The sequence below is a fragment of the Mandrillus leucophaeus genome, unplaced genomic scaffold (assembly GCF_000951045.1).
Source record: "Mandrillus leucophaeus isolate KB7577 unplaced genomic scaffold, Mleu.le_1.0 Scaffold202, whole genome shotgun sequence".
NCBI lineage: Eukaryota > Metazoa > Chordata > Mammalia > Primates > Cercopithecidae > Mandrillus > Mandrillus leucophaeus.
Window position 1 is genome coordinate 5,320,949 of NW_012102055.1, and position 13,868 is coordinate 5,334,816.

Sequence of the window (13,868 nt, forward strand, 5' to 3'; positions counted from 1 at the left end):
GTGGGAAGAAAATACGTATCACAGCTAAGCTGAACTCTCAGCAGGCAAATGTAATGTGATGACAGTTGCCATCTTCTGGGAGAAAGCTATGGCTCTTGGATGTTAAAGGCAGAGCATGATAGTAAGTAGCAGCAGCTCTCTCCATCAGCTCTATGCCTTCTTTAAATTCCACTGAGGATGGCAGTTTGGATGGAGACCCCAAAATCTATTCTGTCCATCTGTTTTATTATTCTTAGAACAACTGTCAAAAGTTGCCCAGGGATCAAGTTGCAAACATACTAATTTGCCTTTGAAAAGTAGGCCCTGGGGGAATTCTGGAACTCTGCTTATAAATTCAGAATCCCATCAGCCAGCAAGCCTGCCCTACCCTTTGTGGAGGTATGAGACTTTGCACTTCCAGGCATACATCTGCCTCAAAGCCGGGATGCACTGATATACTCACATCCCACTTCATAGGCAAATGAAGGGAGAACCAAAGGGACTTGGCATCTTAAGGGCTGGCTTGTTCCATGACAAGCAGACCCTGAGTTTTCAGGAGGCAGCCCCTTCATTGATGTTGGTGGATTAAGGACCAAAGCTTTGTGCTGGAGAGTTTAAACAAGTGGACAAGGCAGAGGGACAACATATTCTGTGCTCTTTTATATCCTGGGACCAAAGAGGAAGATTGAAGACTGAAATAAAGCATTAGAAAAAATAAGCTAAAGAAAGATAAAAATTATAAGCCACTAAACATTGTAGCATTTCATTTTCGTGATTCTGATGAAAAGAGTTACAAAAAGACCATTTAAACATACAGAATATCAGATGTAGGTTTTCTAAGGAAAAATGAGAAATCACCCAAGAGTTGGCTATTGAAAATATTGTGGCATTTTGGGGACATGCTATCTTACTGGAAACTAAAGCAGCTGTGCACTTCTCAAGTTGAATGTGTTAAAGGCATGTGCAAAACACAATGTAAACATTAAAGTGCATCTGGACTCCGTAGTGGCTGGCACATGGGACACCTGATCATCCCAGAGGAGAAAAGGGAGTGGGCACTAGCACGGAACCCTGCAGCATCCTTCCTTCCCCCACCCTGGCCCCAGTGGTCTCTATCAAAGGCTTTCAAACCACAGGGCCTCAGAAATGCATCTGAGGCACAAAATTCAAAGTACCCCTTTTAGAGTTTGGTAAAATTCCTCCCTGGTAAAACAGAAAGGACACCCTTTCAAGGCTAACATGATGGCATTTGGGTCATACTCACCCCCAGATTACCAAAAAAGTATTCTGCTTTGATTTAAAAATTTACTTGAGTGTGTTGCAAATTACTCCAGCACGGAAACCTGCTGGGAGTTCACTGCATACACCAGGGCAGACTCTGCACAGAAGGGACCACCATTTGGACTTGCCTGCTTTGTCCTTCTTTGGCTTTGCAACGTCTCTTATTCTAATAAGGCATGTATTATCCTTTTCAGAGATTTGAATAACAGAAAGTCTCACTTTCAAAATATTGCTTATAATCCCAGAGTCTACTAAATGTTCTGTGGATGCTGTTTATGGCATTCTGTTCCTTTCAAAATGGGACTGATAATTAGTAAACTGAAATTTGATTAATGTTGGATTAAGAGGTTCTGATGTCTCGCTGCAATGTGTTATTTCAGTCTGTGGGCACTAGAAGAGATTGTCTTTAGGAAATTTGTTCCCTTCCCTTTCCAGAATAGGAGGATGGGCTTAAAATCCTGATTTTTTTTTTTTTTTTTTAAGAATTCAGTTTGTAGTCAACAGTTTATAATGTAGGATTCAGTTTTTGTTTTGTTTTTTCCCTCACGGTTTCTTGTTTGTTTTCTCACTTTGAAACTGGGGCCAATGAATTAACTATTTAAGAGAGAACAAAATAAACCTGAAATAAAAGTCTTTTCCAAAAATGCCAAGGGTGGGCCTTCCTGGTTGAGTCTTAGTGATTTGGCATGGATAAATGGTTCAAACAGCTTTAGATCTCACCAGGCTTTGCACCCGCTTTTGATAATATTAAGAACTCCTCTGAAAACAAAGGACCCATCTGATCTAAGTATCAAAGCCTGTGAAAATGACTAGATAATATTTAAAAGGAAAATTAATAATTTTAAAAAGAGATTAAGATTTTATTAGGATTCATTAGGATTATAAAAAGTCCTGTAATGGCCAGACTTTTTTCTGTGCTTCATGGCCAGAAGATTCCATGTCTCTTCCTTGCCTGTGTTTTAAAATTTATAACCTTGTTTGCCTATTGTTGAAAAGTGTTGAAGAATCAGGAATAATGGCTCCCTTTGAAGCTCTGTCATTCCCAAAGTAACCATCTGAATGCTAAAGAAATATTGTCATTTATCGAATGACCTTTTGCTCTTTGAATACTCAGACATTAATAAATGTTAAATGCTTAGCAACCCTAGCAGCACTATGAAAAAGGTAAGTCGGGTCAGCAAATACCCTCTTGCATGCTTTTGATATGACGACCATTTCCACTTTTCTAACAGCTTTCTAATAGCAAAAATGTATTTGGGAACAACAGTGGAATTTGTGTCATCATGACCAAATGATTACGGTGCAAACCCGAGATTCTTCTGGGGCCCAGCAGGCTTCTGGTCCCTATGGAAACGAAACCTCAGATATTGTCCTCCACTCAGCTGGAGGACGAAGCGCCAGGAGGCTTTTGTGCTTGGTGAGATTTCTTCCACAACCTTCCCGCAACAGACCCTAGTGCTTCCTCCAGACTCTTTTCTAATTGAGATGCAAATTAATCCCTCTGGCTGATTACACTTCCCTTAAAGCTACTGACAAATGCAGCTGTAACCAGAGTTTGCGGACTTTCCAACAAGTGACTTCAGCTGTCTGTATTTGCATGCGCAGCCAAGGCCCGCCCGCTCCAAGTCTCAGAGCTGTGGAGAGCTTCCTTTAGGCATTACAAGCCCGTTTTATTTATGTGTATACAATTTGCATACAATTAACAGTTAGAAAAAAAACAAAAACCCACAACTAGGTACCTAGGATTTATAAATGGACTCTGACACTGAAATTCACTTCTTTCTGACCCAGGTCTAGAGAGTCACTCCTTTCTCAGGAGGCCAAGGCTTTGAAGGTACATTACATTTCCCTCTCACTTCCTTCTTGTCTGCAAGGTTTCTGACTCTAACAATGTTTGAATTCAATCTCTCTCTCAAAAACGAACTAAATAAACTTATGGCTCTAAGAAAATGGGATCACTTCCTTTATAGCGATCTCGATAAGATTCTGTCAATTTCAAATCAAATATGAAGTTACCATTCTAATTGCCACGATTCCCATAGAAATGTCCTTCAACAACTTTGGGGTGATGTTAGAATGAGTATTTAGCGCACAATAAAAATATGCACAAAACACCCAGTAAGAAGAAAAAACCACAAAATCCAATTTTTCGGTAAAAATTATTTGCTTCCTCTTGAATCCTATTTATTTTTGAGTTCCTACTATGTGTCAGGTGCTATTTTAAGTGTTCAGGATCCAGCTGTAAACTAAACATTCAAAAATGGAAAAGAGGGAGTTAATGTGTGTGTGTGTATATATATATATATACACACACACACATATGCATACATATTCTAGTCCTAAGGTTCTATTTCGCCTTGGGCAATTAAGGTTTTCAATTTTGAAAAAGTGTCATTTTATAAAATATGATTTACTTTTGGCTTCTGTTTTCCAAAATATTTCTTACCAAATTACTCTTCAGCTTCATCCCTCCCCCAGCAGGCCTTCACACACACACACACACACACACACACTCATAATATACTAGGGGACAGCAGCAGAATGGAAACAAGGCCCCCACTGGGAAAGCCAGCACTGCTGGAGAGCCACATCTGAGACAGAGAACAGAGAAGGCCCAGGCTGGCAAGCAGTGAGTCAGAGCGGAGATGGCTATAGGAGGGAGGGGGGTCCTTGGAACAGGAGGGCCTCAAGGGCCGTGTGAAGGGTGGGGCATAGCAGAGTGGCTGAGAGGGGACTCCCAGGTTAGGGGTCATCCCAGTGGGAAGCAGCATGCTCCCCATGATGGCTGGCAGTGAGATGCAGTGACCCACTGAGGAAGGAGCTGAGAGAGGAGAGGGCAAGAGAGGAAGAAGGAAGAATGAGGCTGTTCTTGATATTCCCCTAGATGGAGCATCAGCCTCGTTTCTTCACAGGCTGTGAGGTTGAGAATAACTTCTGAAGGGATGGTCGTTTTTCTAACAGTAAGATGTCACTCTACAGCAAAAATAGCAGAGTGTATCGCCTTCTCTCGAGATTTATCCTGCACCTTCGCACTTCTCACGGGCCTCATTTCCATGTACCAAGAGTGGAGGGCAGCTTCCAACCCAGGCAGCCAACCTTTCACACAGAAGAGGGCCTTCTGCAGAGCACTGAATGGAGGGTACTCTACCAGCCTCTATTTTAACACCTACAATGTAAAAAAGGAAATATTTTCTGAGGCCTAACTCCACAGTTGGGTGGTTCTAGTTTTTACAACAGAGGTTTGAAACTCCAGTATTTGCAAGGGCCAGGCTGATAATATAAAACAATTGCAGGTAATGCTTGCTGGGCTTTCACTAAGGAACAGGCACTGTTTTACTTGTTTGGCCCATTAGCCCTGTCACCAACTCAGAGAGACCAAATGGTGGGTGCCATGGTGGTGGTGCCTGGTACCAGGCCTGAGCACTGGGGAGACACCAGGAGGGTCTGTAGTGACCAGGACAGCACATATTCTGTGGAAAGACTGATTGTTGTCTGTAGAAGGAAGGCCCCATTGGGTCAGATATTCTGATTCTTCAAGAGAAGTCAAAAGTTTAGATTTTTTAAAAATGCAAACTCTCCCAATTTTTCAGCATGGCTGACAAACTCAATTTTTAGTTTAGGTTTTTGGTAATGTGAGGAGGACAACTGCAGTTAAAACAAAGCCCATCTGTGGGCTAGATTTGGTGTGCTGGCAGCTGGTCTGCCCACTCTGGTTTTTGAATGTTTGACTTGACATTGAGATAAAGCTGTTTCTTGGTTGCCTCTATTCACTGGTCACAGTTCTGCAGACTGATATCCTCTTATAAAACCTCTCAGACTCCTGAAACAATTACTTCTTGGTTTTAATGGCTCCCAATTTGGTTACAGTTTCTCTGGATTGGCTCTGGGTTGGTCGAGGTCCCTTTTAAAATGTGGCCCAGGGCAGAACACCACCTTTGGATGCTCCCTGAGGCTGCAGCACAGGCCGTAAGTCCTGTGATTGGACCTCATGTTTCCTATGCAGAAGTCTCAAGAGAATGCTGGTGTGGCTGGCTCTTGCATCACTCTCGTCTCTCATCTCCAATCTGTGGCCAACCAAAATCCTCAGACATTGTTCACAATGACTGCTATGAAACCACATCACCCTCCCCCTGTACTCAGGCAGCTGATTATCCAAAGTTCAGTACATAATGTTACATTCTGCCCTCTTAAACCTCATCTTGCTGGCTTGGGCCTGGAAGTCTCTCAACTTTTGAGATTATCCTAATGTGTGACTTTGCGTCGTGTCAAATTAGTTAACCCTCTCAGCTTTCTTACAAATGGTGGCTTGATAAACATGTTTTAGACCTTTGTGAAAGTTACTGAAAAAACTTTTGACTGGAAGAAGGGTTAACGGCAAAGCTGTGGCATCGAAACCATACAACACACAAAGCTTCCCACTGACTGGTGCCCATGAATTAATGCATTTTAGATTTGGCCACAATGAAATCACCCAACTCTTAGGGGCCCATATTTCTCTCTTATACCTGCCAGATGATAATAATATTTTATTTTAGATTTTACCAAAATCAAGATGTATATGCTTCCTCTAATCTCTGAAAATAGTAACCCTATAAAACACACAGTGAAGTGTGTTCGGGATACCTTATTCTTTGTCAACATATTCTTTTCTGAAGGCTCACAAACTATTTAGTAACCTAGTCTAACAATTTTACAAAGGATCCATGCAACATTCCAAAATTCATCCTTTAATCCTTTTTGAAAACAAAGAAAATATTTTCCTGTTTCCAATTTTGGGTATATCCTTTATTCTACATGATTTCTAAAAAAATATTTCTTATGGTTCTGAGATCATTTGTTCTACAGCCAGATACAGGTGATCCTGAAGTCTGGAGCTTACTTGCAAGAGCCATTGATTGATTGATTGACTGTATTCTTAGCAACTTGAGTTTTAATTCATCCACTCAGGTACTTCTCGGTCCCTTCCCATTTGAAGGAGATGTGACAGAGAAGACGGAAGTCATTGAGATACTGGCTAACAGTGCCCACCTGCTAATTTACAGAGTCAGGAGCTCCTCTTTGAATCTGATGTGAGTATTTTAACTACGAACGCATCAGAGACTGCAACCTTGTGCAGCTATATTGGTTGCTCCTCCATGCCTCCCCTTTTTCTTTCACAGAGGAATAATTTTAAGTTTTTAATAAAAATCCCCTTATTAAAAAATCTCTAATTCCTCATTCCCTTTTACAATCTCAACCCACCCAGGGGAATATGTGATTTCTTCCTCTGAACTCTTCTTTTTGTATGCCTGGCAAAATAGAACACATGGTACCATTTTACTTCTTTTCTGAAATGTATGGAGATGAATGGAAGAAATTAAAGATCTGTCGAGGAAAAAGAACCAAAGATCCCACTGAACAAGAAAGAAACAAGGTTGTAACAGCTTTGGAGAGGAGTCATTTTTGAAGATGTGAAAATTCGTAGCAGAAATTAGCAATGAGATTCCAAAGTCATGGGTCTAAGAGAGAGACACTCTGGTACTATCAAACACATGTGTTAACTGAAAATGAAAGTACATTTCACTTGTGAAAGAATGAGATAGAAAATTATTTTTTCTTAGGCAGTCCATTTCTCTCCATCAAATGCTGATAGTTACAGTGAGTAGAGATGGTGAATGCAATTGAGACTATTGTTCTATTGAAGTGGACGTTTATTTTAAAAAGCCACCATCTGTTTGATTCAGGGTGAACTCCTCCTAATGGGCACACTACATATTGTGTGGCAACCTTTTCCCTGAAACAAGTTATCTGATGAGGACAATGAAAACCTTGGCTCAAACGGTTGTGGAAACTTCTATCAGTTGACCACGATTTGATTTTGGAATCTTTAGTTGGCTTGGGAATGGTAAACACAACATGTGGCAAGCTTCCCATTTACAACCCTCTAGGCACAGGAATAGGCTCTTTGATTGCCCATGAGGGATAGAAAAAGCAGATGGCAGGTGAGTTGGCTCTCATCACTCAGAAAAGCAGTGGCCACAAGATGAAGGCTCCACTTGACAGATTTGATTTAGGCCGCAGAGGACATCACAGGAGAGCCCAGAAGGGACAAAGGGGCTGGGATGAACTGTTCCTGAGGGTGCTTTCCAAAGATACCCCTACTGTGCTTACATTTTTTTTTTAATCATGTAAGACAATGGTATTTTTCAGTCTTCTATGTGCCTTTGCTGCAGAGTTCCAACTGTTAACTCAGCCAAGGGGCCCCAAATAAAAACTCCTTTGATATTGATTCTAACTGCATTTACTTCTCATAAAGACCCCCAAAGGGAAAATTTGCTCCAGCAATGCCCCTATCCTCAGCTTAATCAGAAACATTGCGTTTTCTTAAACATAGTGGACAAAATTAATATGTAACTGCCCACATTTCCACTTCTAGTTAAATATTATAAAAACTGAATCCCAACTGACACGATTTTAAGGCAGTTAAAATTAGCTGGGGGGAGGACAGAGAGATAAGAATAACTACTCCAAAGTAATTCCATTGGCTTGTTTCTTCAGTTGTCATCAGGTTCAATTTTGGCTATGCATGTCCTCTCTCTAAAAGATTTATACAAGGTCTCAACTAAACATGTCCTTTGTTATAAAACAGTCATTCTGATCCCTTGAAAGTGAATGACATTTGGATGAAATGAGCAGTTTGGCAATGTTTTCTACTTAACAACTGTAATCTAAATATCAGAAACAAAATGGGGATACAGGGCTGCCTATATAAAACAGTCTGAGTTGACAAAGAAATGTCCCTTTGTCGGCACTCACCACTGTACCTAGGATCCCAGGGAAAAAGGTAATAGTAATTCCTTTTCAGAAGTTTTTGTCTTGTAAATGAACTTCTCTTGTAGGGCTGTTCATACAAGCTGCTTTATTTAGTAACAGATTCTGGCTCATATACCAACACAATTTTGCCAACAGATATGCTGCCAGGCTTTAAGAAGGGAATCAACTCTAATAAACACCCAGGAATAGAGATTTCCACCTTGTACTGGGGTGTTTTGGGACAGGCTGCAGGCAGGGCTTCATGGGCGCAAAACCTGAACATCTGCACATGGGAAGTGTGTTCCCTTTATGTTGAGTGTTCATGGGAGCTGACTCCCCGAGGAGTCACACTCTCCTGATTCAGAACTTGCTTAAAATGCAGAAAGAAAGCAGTAGTGCCCCAAGAAACATGAACACGAAGGAACCCTATCATATCTCTTCATAGTTGTGTTACTTCCCTGTATTAGCTGATCACTTATGGTGACAATAAAGGAAAGGAAAAAGCATAGCCTCTTTACCTGTCAATCCTCTCTTGCTAATCAATAAACTGATAGTACAGACTATTGGTAGAATACGTGCACATAAAGAGTGAAATACTCAGTTGGTTTTGTGTGGTGTTCCCATTCTTCTGGTAAGAACAAAATATATATGCATGCATAAGCTATGAAATATGAATTGCATTTCAGTGATTCCATATATAAGCTAAATACTCATATTTGCATATTAAACTGGCATTGCACAATATAAAGAAAAATGGTATGTCTGCAAACATACCACCCCAAACGCGTTTGATCTTGTCTGACCTCAGAAGCTAAGCAGGGTCGGGCCCGGCTAGTACTGGATGGGAGATGAGTGATAAGATAGTCCTAACAATTTAGGGGCTGAGTGCAGTGGCTCACACCTGTAATTCCAGCACTTTGGGAGGCCGAGGTGGGTCACTTGAGGCCAGGAGTTTGAGACCAGCCTGGCCAACATGGTGAAATCCCATCTCAACCAAAAATACAAAAAATTATCTGGGTGTGGTGGCGTGCACCTGCAATCCCAGCTACTCAGGAGGCTGAGGCAGGAGAATCGCTTGAAGCCAGGAGGTGGAGGTTGCAGTGAGCTGAGATCACGCCACTGCACTCCAGCCTGGGCAACAGAGCAAGACTCCATCTCAATAAATAAATAAATAAATAAAGATAATGCTAACAATTTAAATTTTTAACATTTCTTTAGTTAGAATAACATTAAATAGCAAATAAAAAATATGATGACAAGTTGAGAGATTACAGACAAATGGGAAAACCTTTATATTTTAGGGGCTTTAAAGGCATTTTTTCCTATGTTTTGAAAAAAAAGCCCTATTTTTTTTTTTTTTTTTTTTTTTTTTTTTTTTTGAGACGGAGTCTCGCTCTGTCGCCCAGGCTGGAGTGCAGTGGCCAGATCTCAGCTCACTGCAAGCTCCGCCTCCCGGGTTCACGCCATTCTCCGGCCTCAGCCTCCCGAGTAGCTGGGACTACAGGCGCCCGCCACCTCGCCCGGCTAGTTTTTTGTATTTCTTAATAGAGACGGGGTTTCACCGTGTTAGCCAGGATGGTCTCGATCTCCTGACCTCGTGATCCGCCCGTCTCGGCCTCCCAAAGTGCTGGGATTACAGGCTTGAGCCACCGCGCCCGGCCAAGAAGCCCTATATTTTCATTGTGCACTGGGACCCTCAGGTTGTATAGCCAGCCCTGGTTCTAGGTGTGCCCAAGGTACTGCTGATCTCCTCAGCCCTTGGGAGATTACATAAGCTGGGGGCGGGGTGGGCCCTACACTCCCTCCCCACTTATTGCACCTGACATCAGGCAGCTGTGGGAGTTTACTCTGGATGCTGTGCTAAGATGAGAATTTCCAAGGTGGGCATGAGCAGAAAGAGTTAGGCAAGCTTGAGTTCCTCGGGGATCAACCAGAACACCATCTCTGCTGGAATCTGGCTCTTGGGTCCATCATAAGCACCTGATGAACTTGAAAATGCATACAATCCTGGAAAAACGCAAGTTTATCACTCATGAACAATCTGAGTCCTTGTACCCTCTGCCTGGAACGCCATCCCTACTCTCTGAGGACTGCGTCTCTCTCATCCCTCTAATTTCAGCCCAAATGCTCTCTCCTTGGATAGGCCTTTCTGGGCCTTGACCCTTTTTTACCCAAACTCTCTATTTATTAAAAGTTTCTTTACTCAACTTCTCTCAATTCGTGTATATTTTTATCACTGTGCAGGTTTTCTCTGTGAAGCATGTAGGCACAAACCTGGTCTACCTTTCTCCCTGCTGTAGCCTCAGCTCTGAGCATTGGACTTGGCAACAGTGAGTCCACAGTAGTTGTTTGGAAAATGAACAAATGTAACAAGACACCTATAATTAGAATTTGTTAAGTTATTCAGTGGTTTTCAAAATTCAAATCTAAGGCTTATCTCAATGAAGCAGCAAATTTCAGACATAAGGTATGACATAATCAATGGACTTTTGCCAAACCATACGTGGACTTGGATTTAACAAAACATAAAGGAAATAATTATTAATAGCTTAGGTAGGTTTTTTTTTTTTTTTTTTGGAGACAGAGTCTCTCTCTGTGGCCCCCCAAGCTGCAGTGTAGTGGTGCAATTTTGGTTCACTGCAGCCTCCGCCTCCTGAGTTCAAACAATTCTCCTGCCTCAACCTCCCGAGTAGCTGGGACTACAGGCGTGCACCACCATGCCTGGCTAATGTTTTTGTATTTTTACTAGAGACAGGGTTTTGCTATGTTAGCTAGGCTGGTCTCAAATTTCTGACCTCAAGTGATCTGCCCACCTCGGCCTACCAAATGTTGAGATTACAGGCATGAGCCACCACGCCTGGCCCAGAGTTCTTAAAATTGGTAATTTTTAAAGAGTAAAAATCCAAAAAACCCTTTTCCTTATTGTTTTCTATTTTTTTCTCTTATTATATTCCTTATTTCTGTCCTGAATATTAGCCCTTCTCCAGACAGAAATTAAAAGAATAAAGTAGTTAAATGATTGCAAAGTTTCCCCCACTAGCTCCATCTCTATAAAAAATTATCTATAACAGTTGATTTCTTGTTTTAAACAATTTATTTGAATAAAATCAACTAAATTTTCTCCAGGTACAAGACAAAAAAAAGTTTAAAATATTGATAATGATCAACATAATAGTTGTTTAAACCTTTTTCCTAATTTCTGTACTATATTGTTGTTTGAGATGTCAAGTTAGCTATTTTGTGAGTTAGAGTACATTTACTAACACACGATAGCATCAGTAGCCCAAGCTGGTATCCACATTAGTCCTGATGTGTCACTGCTTGAAAAGTTTTCAAAGTGATGCTGAATAGTATCCTTTGAACTTTTAAAAATACTGTTTTCCCTAAACCTGATTATTCCAATTGTATCACATTCTTATTTGGGAAAGCAGTGTTAAACAAAATAACAAAGCAAGTATTTTATAATGAGAAGTTCAATAAGTAGAGAAGGTGACATGACAAAAGTCACAATGGAATTAATATAAAATGGAATTTTCTCATTTGTAAAATAAAAAAAAATTTTTTTTGGTGCCTTGGTCCAACATACTTGACTGATGAGTGCCCAGCTCGTCCTAGTTGACATGCAAACTGATAAACCAATCACTTCTCATTTCTGCCAAGAGGCTCTTTTTAACAGTATGTGAAATAAAAACTCCATGCTGAAGGCCAAATTGACACCAGCCATAAGATTACGACTAGAGTGTTGTGGAAATCACTGCAAAGAATGCCATCTCCAAAACACTCACCACCAGCCTGGACAAAGCACGAAAGGGTACACTGAAGGGAATAATGCTGCCCTGGCCCCCGGGGGAGGGACCAGATGGGACCTAATAGCTCTTTTCTACTACTCATTTCTATGATAATTTTAAGTTGCCACATGGCATATGTATTTTTTTTTTTATCTAAAGGCAGAATATCAGTCAATAAAGTGACCAGGATTTTAATGAGAGGTATTTTTTTATGAACTGTATCTATTCACATGGGATAGTTTTCATCCACCCCCAACTCTCACCCGCTATAGCAACACATCACTTACTATTAGGTTTGGAGAAGTATATATAGAGGTCAAACACAATACGTTTCAAATTATTATCAATACCAATTAGAAACAAAGAGATTCTAAGTTTTATTAGGAGGTCAAAAATTTTTTTTGCATCAGTTTTATGAGGTCACCCATCTTAATCTCTTTTTCTTATAACTTGAGACCATGCTTGAATTTAAGGATTACGGCAGGCCAATTAATGTTTGAGGAAAAAATTTTAGGAGCGAAATATATTCTGTTTTTGGAAACAAAATCAGGAACTAGAGAAGAAAATATCAATGATTTGGGAGAATTACAAAAGAATGTCTAGCTATTCCTATTGATAAGTCCAAATGCAACTTAATTCAGGACACCTTTCGCACTCCTCTCAACCAGATGCAATTTCTATCTCTTCCGATCTTCCAGAAACTTACTTGCAGTTCTCAGGCGGCCCTCTCCTCTCAACCAGAAGCAATTTCTATCTCCTCAGATCTTCCAGAAACCTACTTGCAGTTCTCATGCGGTACCTGCCACATTCTTTGATTTATTGGGGTCATTTCATTTGCTGTGGTTTCTGGTAGGCACTCTGAATGAGCAATACGTTTTGCTCAGCATCCCACCTTATACACAATGGGTTGCCACAAATAAGAGGGATACAGGATGAGACTGAACGTGGGGCAAAATACCTAAGGAGACAGGAGCATCTCATAGTGGTCACAGCTTCTCAGACACAAACGTATGTGAGTAAATCATGAAAGTAAACTCTAAGTTTAATGCAGTACAAAATTGTTATATTTAATACAAATTAACAAATGCTATGAAAAACCACACTATGTTATTTTTAACAGAGACTGAAAAAAATTCTCTTCCCTCTTCAATTCCGTTTTGAATACTTACCTCTTATGAAAAATTGCCAGGAATCTTGATTCTGGGATGGTTAGTAAGTTACATATTTAAAGCAAAAAGATACAAGCTCTGGTAGAGTGGGATGAGGCACTTCACAGCCCTGCTGGCGTTGATGCATGTGGCACATACAAGGCTTGGCAGCAGCTTCCCACTCACTATGGCTCCATCGAACAGAGGCCCAAAAAATGGAACCTGTTGATTTGAAATGGAAAAACAAATTTTAAAAACTGGTAAAAGTCAAATCAAAGATATGAGAGTAGCTGACTGATGTCAGACCTGCAATGAGCATGTAAGCTGTCACCCACAGAGCAGACGCTGATGTTAACAGGACGCAGGTCCAGGGCTTTCAAATCGAGTGAAGCAGGACTGCTCCACAATGCTCCTCTACTAGGCATTCTCCAGTCAAACTTTCAACGACAAAATCTTACCAGGTTATTCGTTTTTTCTCTTCTGTTGTCATTTATAGAAATGGCATTGCTCTTAAGTGCCTACATCATGTGAATTATGCATGATACACAGACATGCTTCACTGCACAACACTAGTCTTGCATCCGTCTGAAACCAGTTATGGAATTGGTAATGTTCCTGCCACGGGTGCTGATGTATATTAACTCTTAAAGTAGATGACGACGATCCCTGTCAACAACTACAAAGTCCTACACAGTCCTCATTCTTCTTGACCTTTCCCCTCTCTGCTTCCAAGATACTGTATTACCTTCATTTCTTCCTACTTTTTTTTGGGACAGGGTCTCCTTCTGTCACCCAACCTGGAGTGCAGGGGCACAATCACAGCCCATTGCAGCCTGGAACTTCTGGGCTCAAGCATCCTCCCACCTCAGTCTCCTGAGTA

At 40.9% G+C, this 13,868-nt stretch overlaps 1 long non-coding RNA gene across 1 annotated transcript in view; it reads right to left on the reverse strand.

Moving 5' to 3' along the window:
• The window catches only part of LOC105539313, an 80,092-nt gene extending 66,880 nt beyond the window's left edge, over positions 1–13,212 (reverse strand). Inside the window, exon 1 of the long non-coding RNA XR_001006030.1 lies at positions 13,083–13,212. This is a non-coding gene — a long non-coding RNA (uncharacterized LOC105539313). The remainder of the gene's footprint in view (positions 1–13,082) is intronic.
• Between the last annotated feature and the right edge of the window lie 656 nt (positions 13,213–13,868).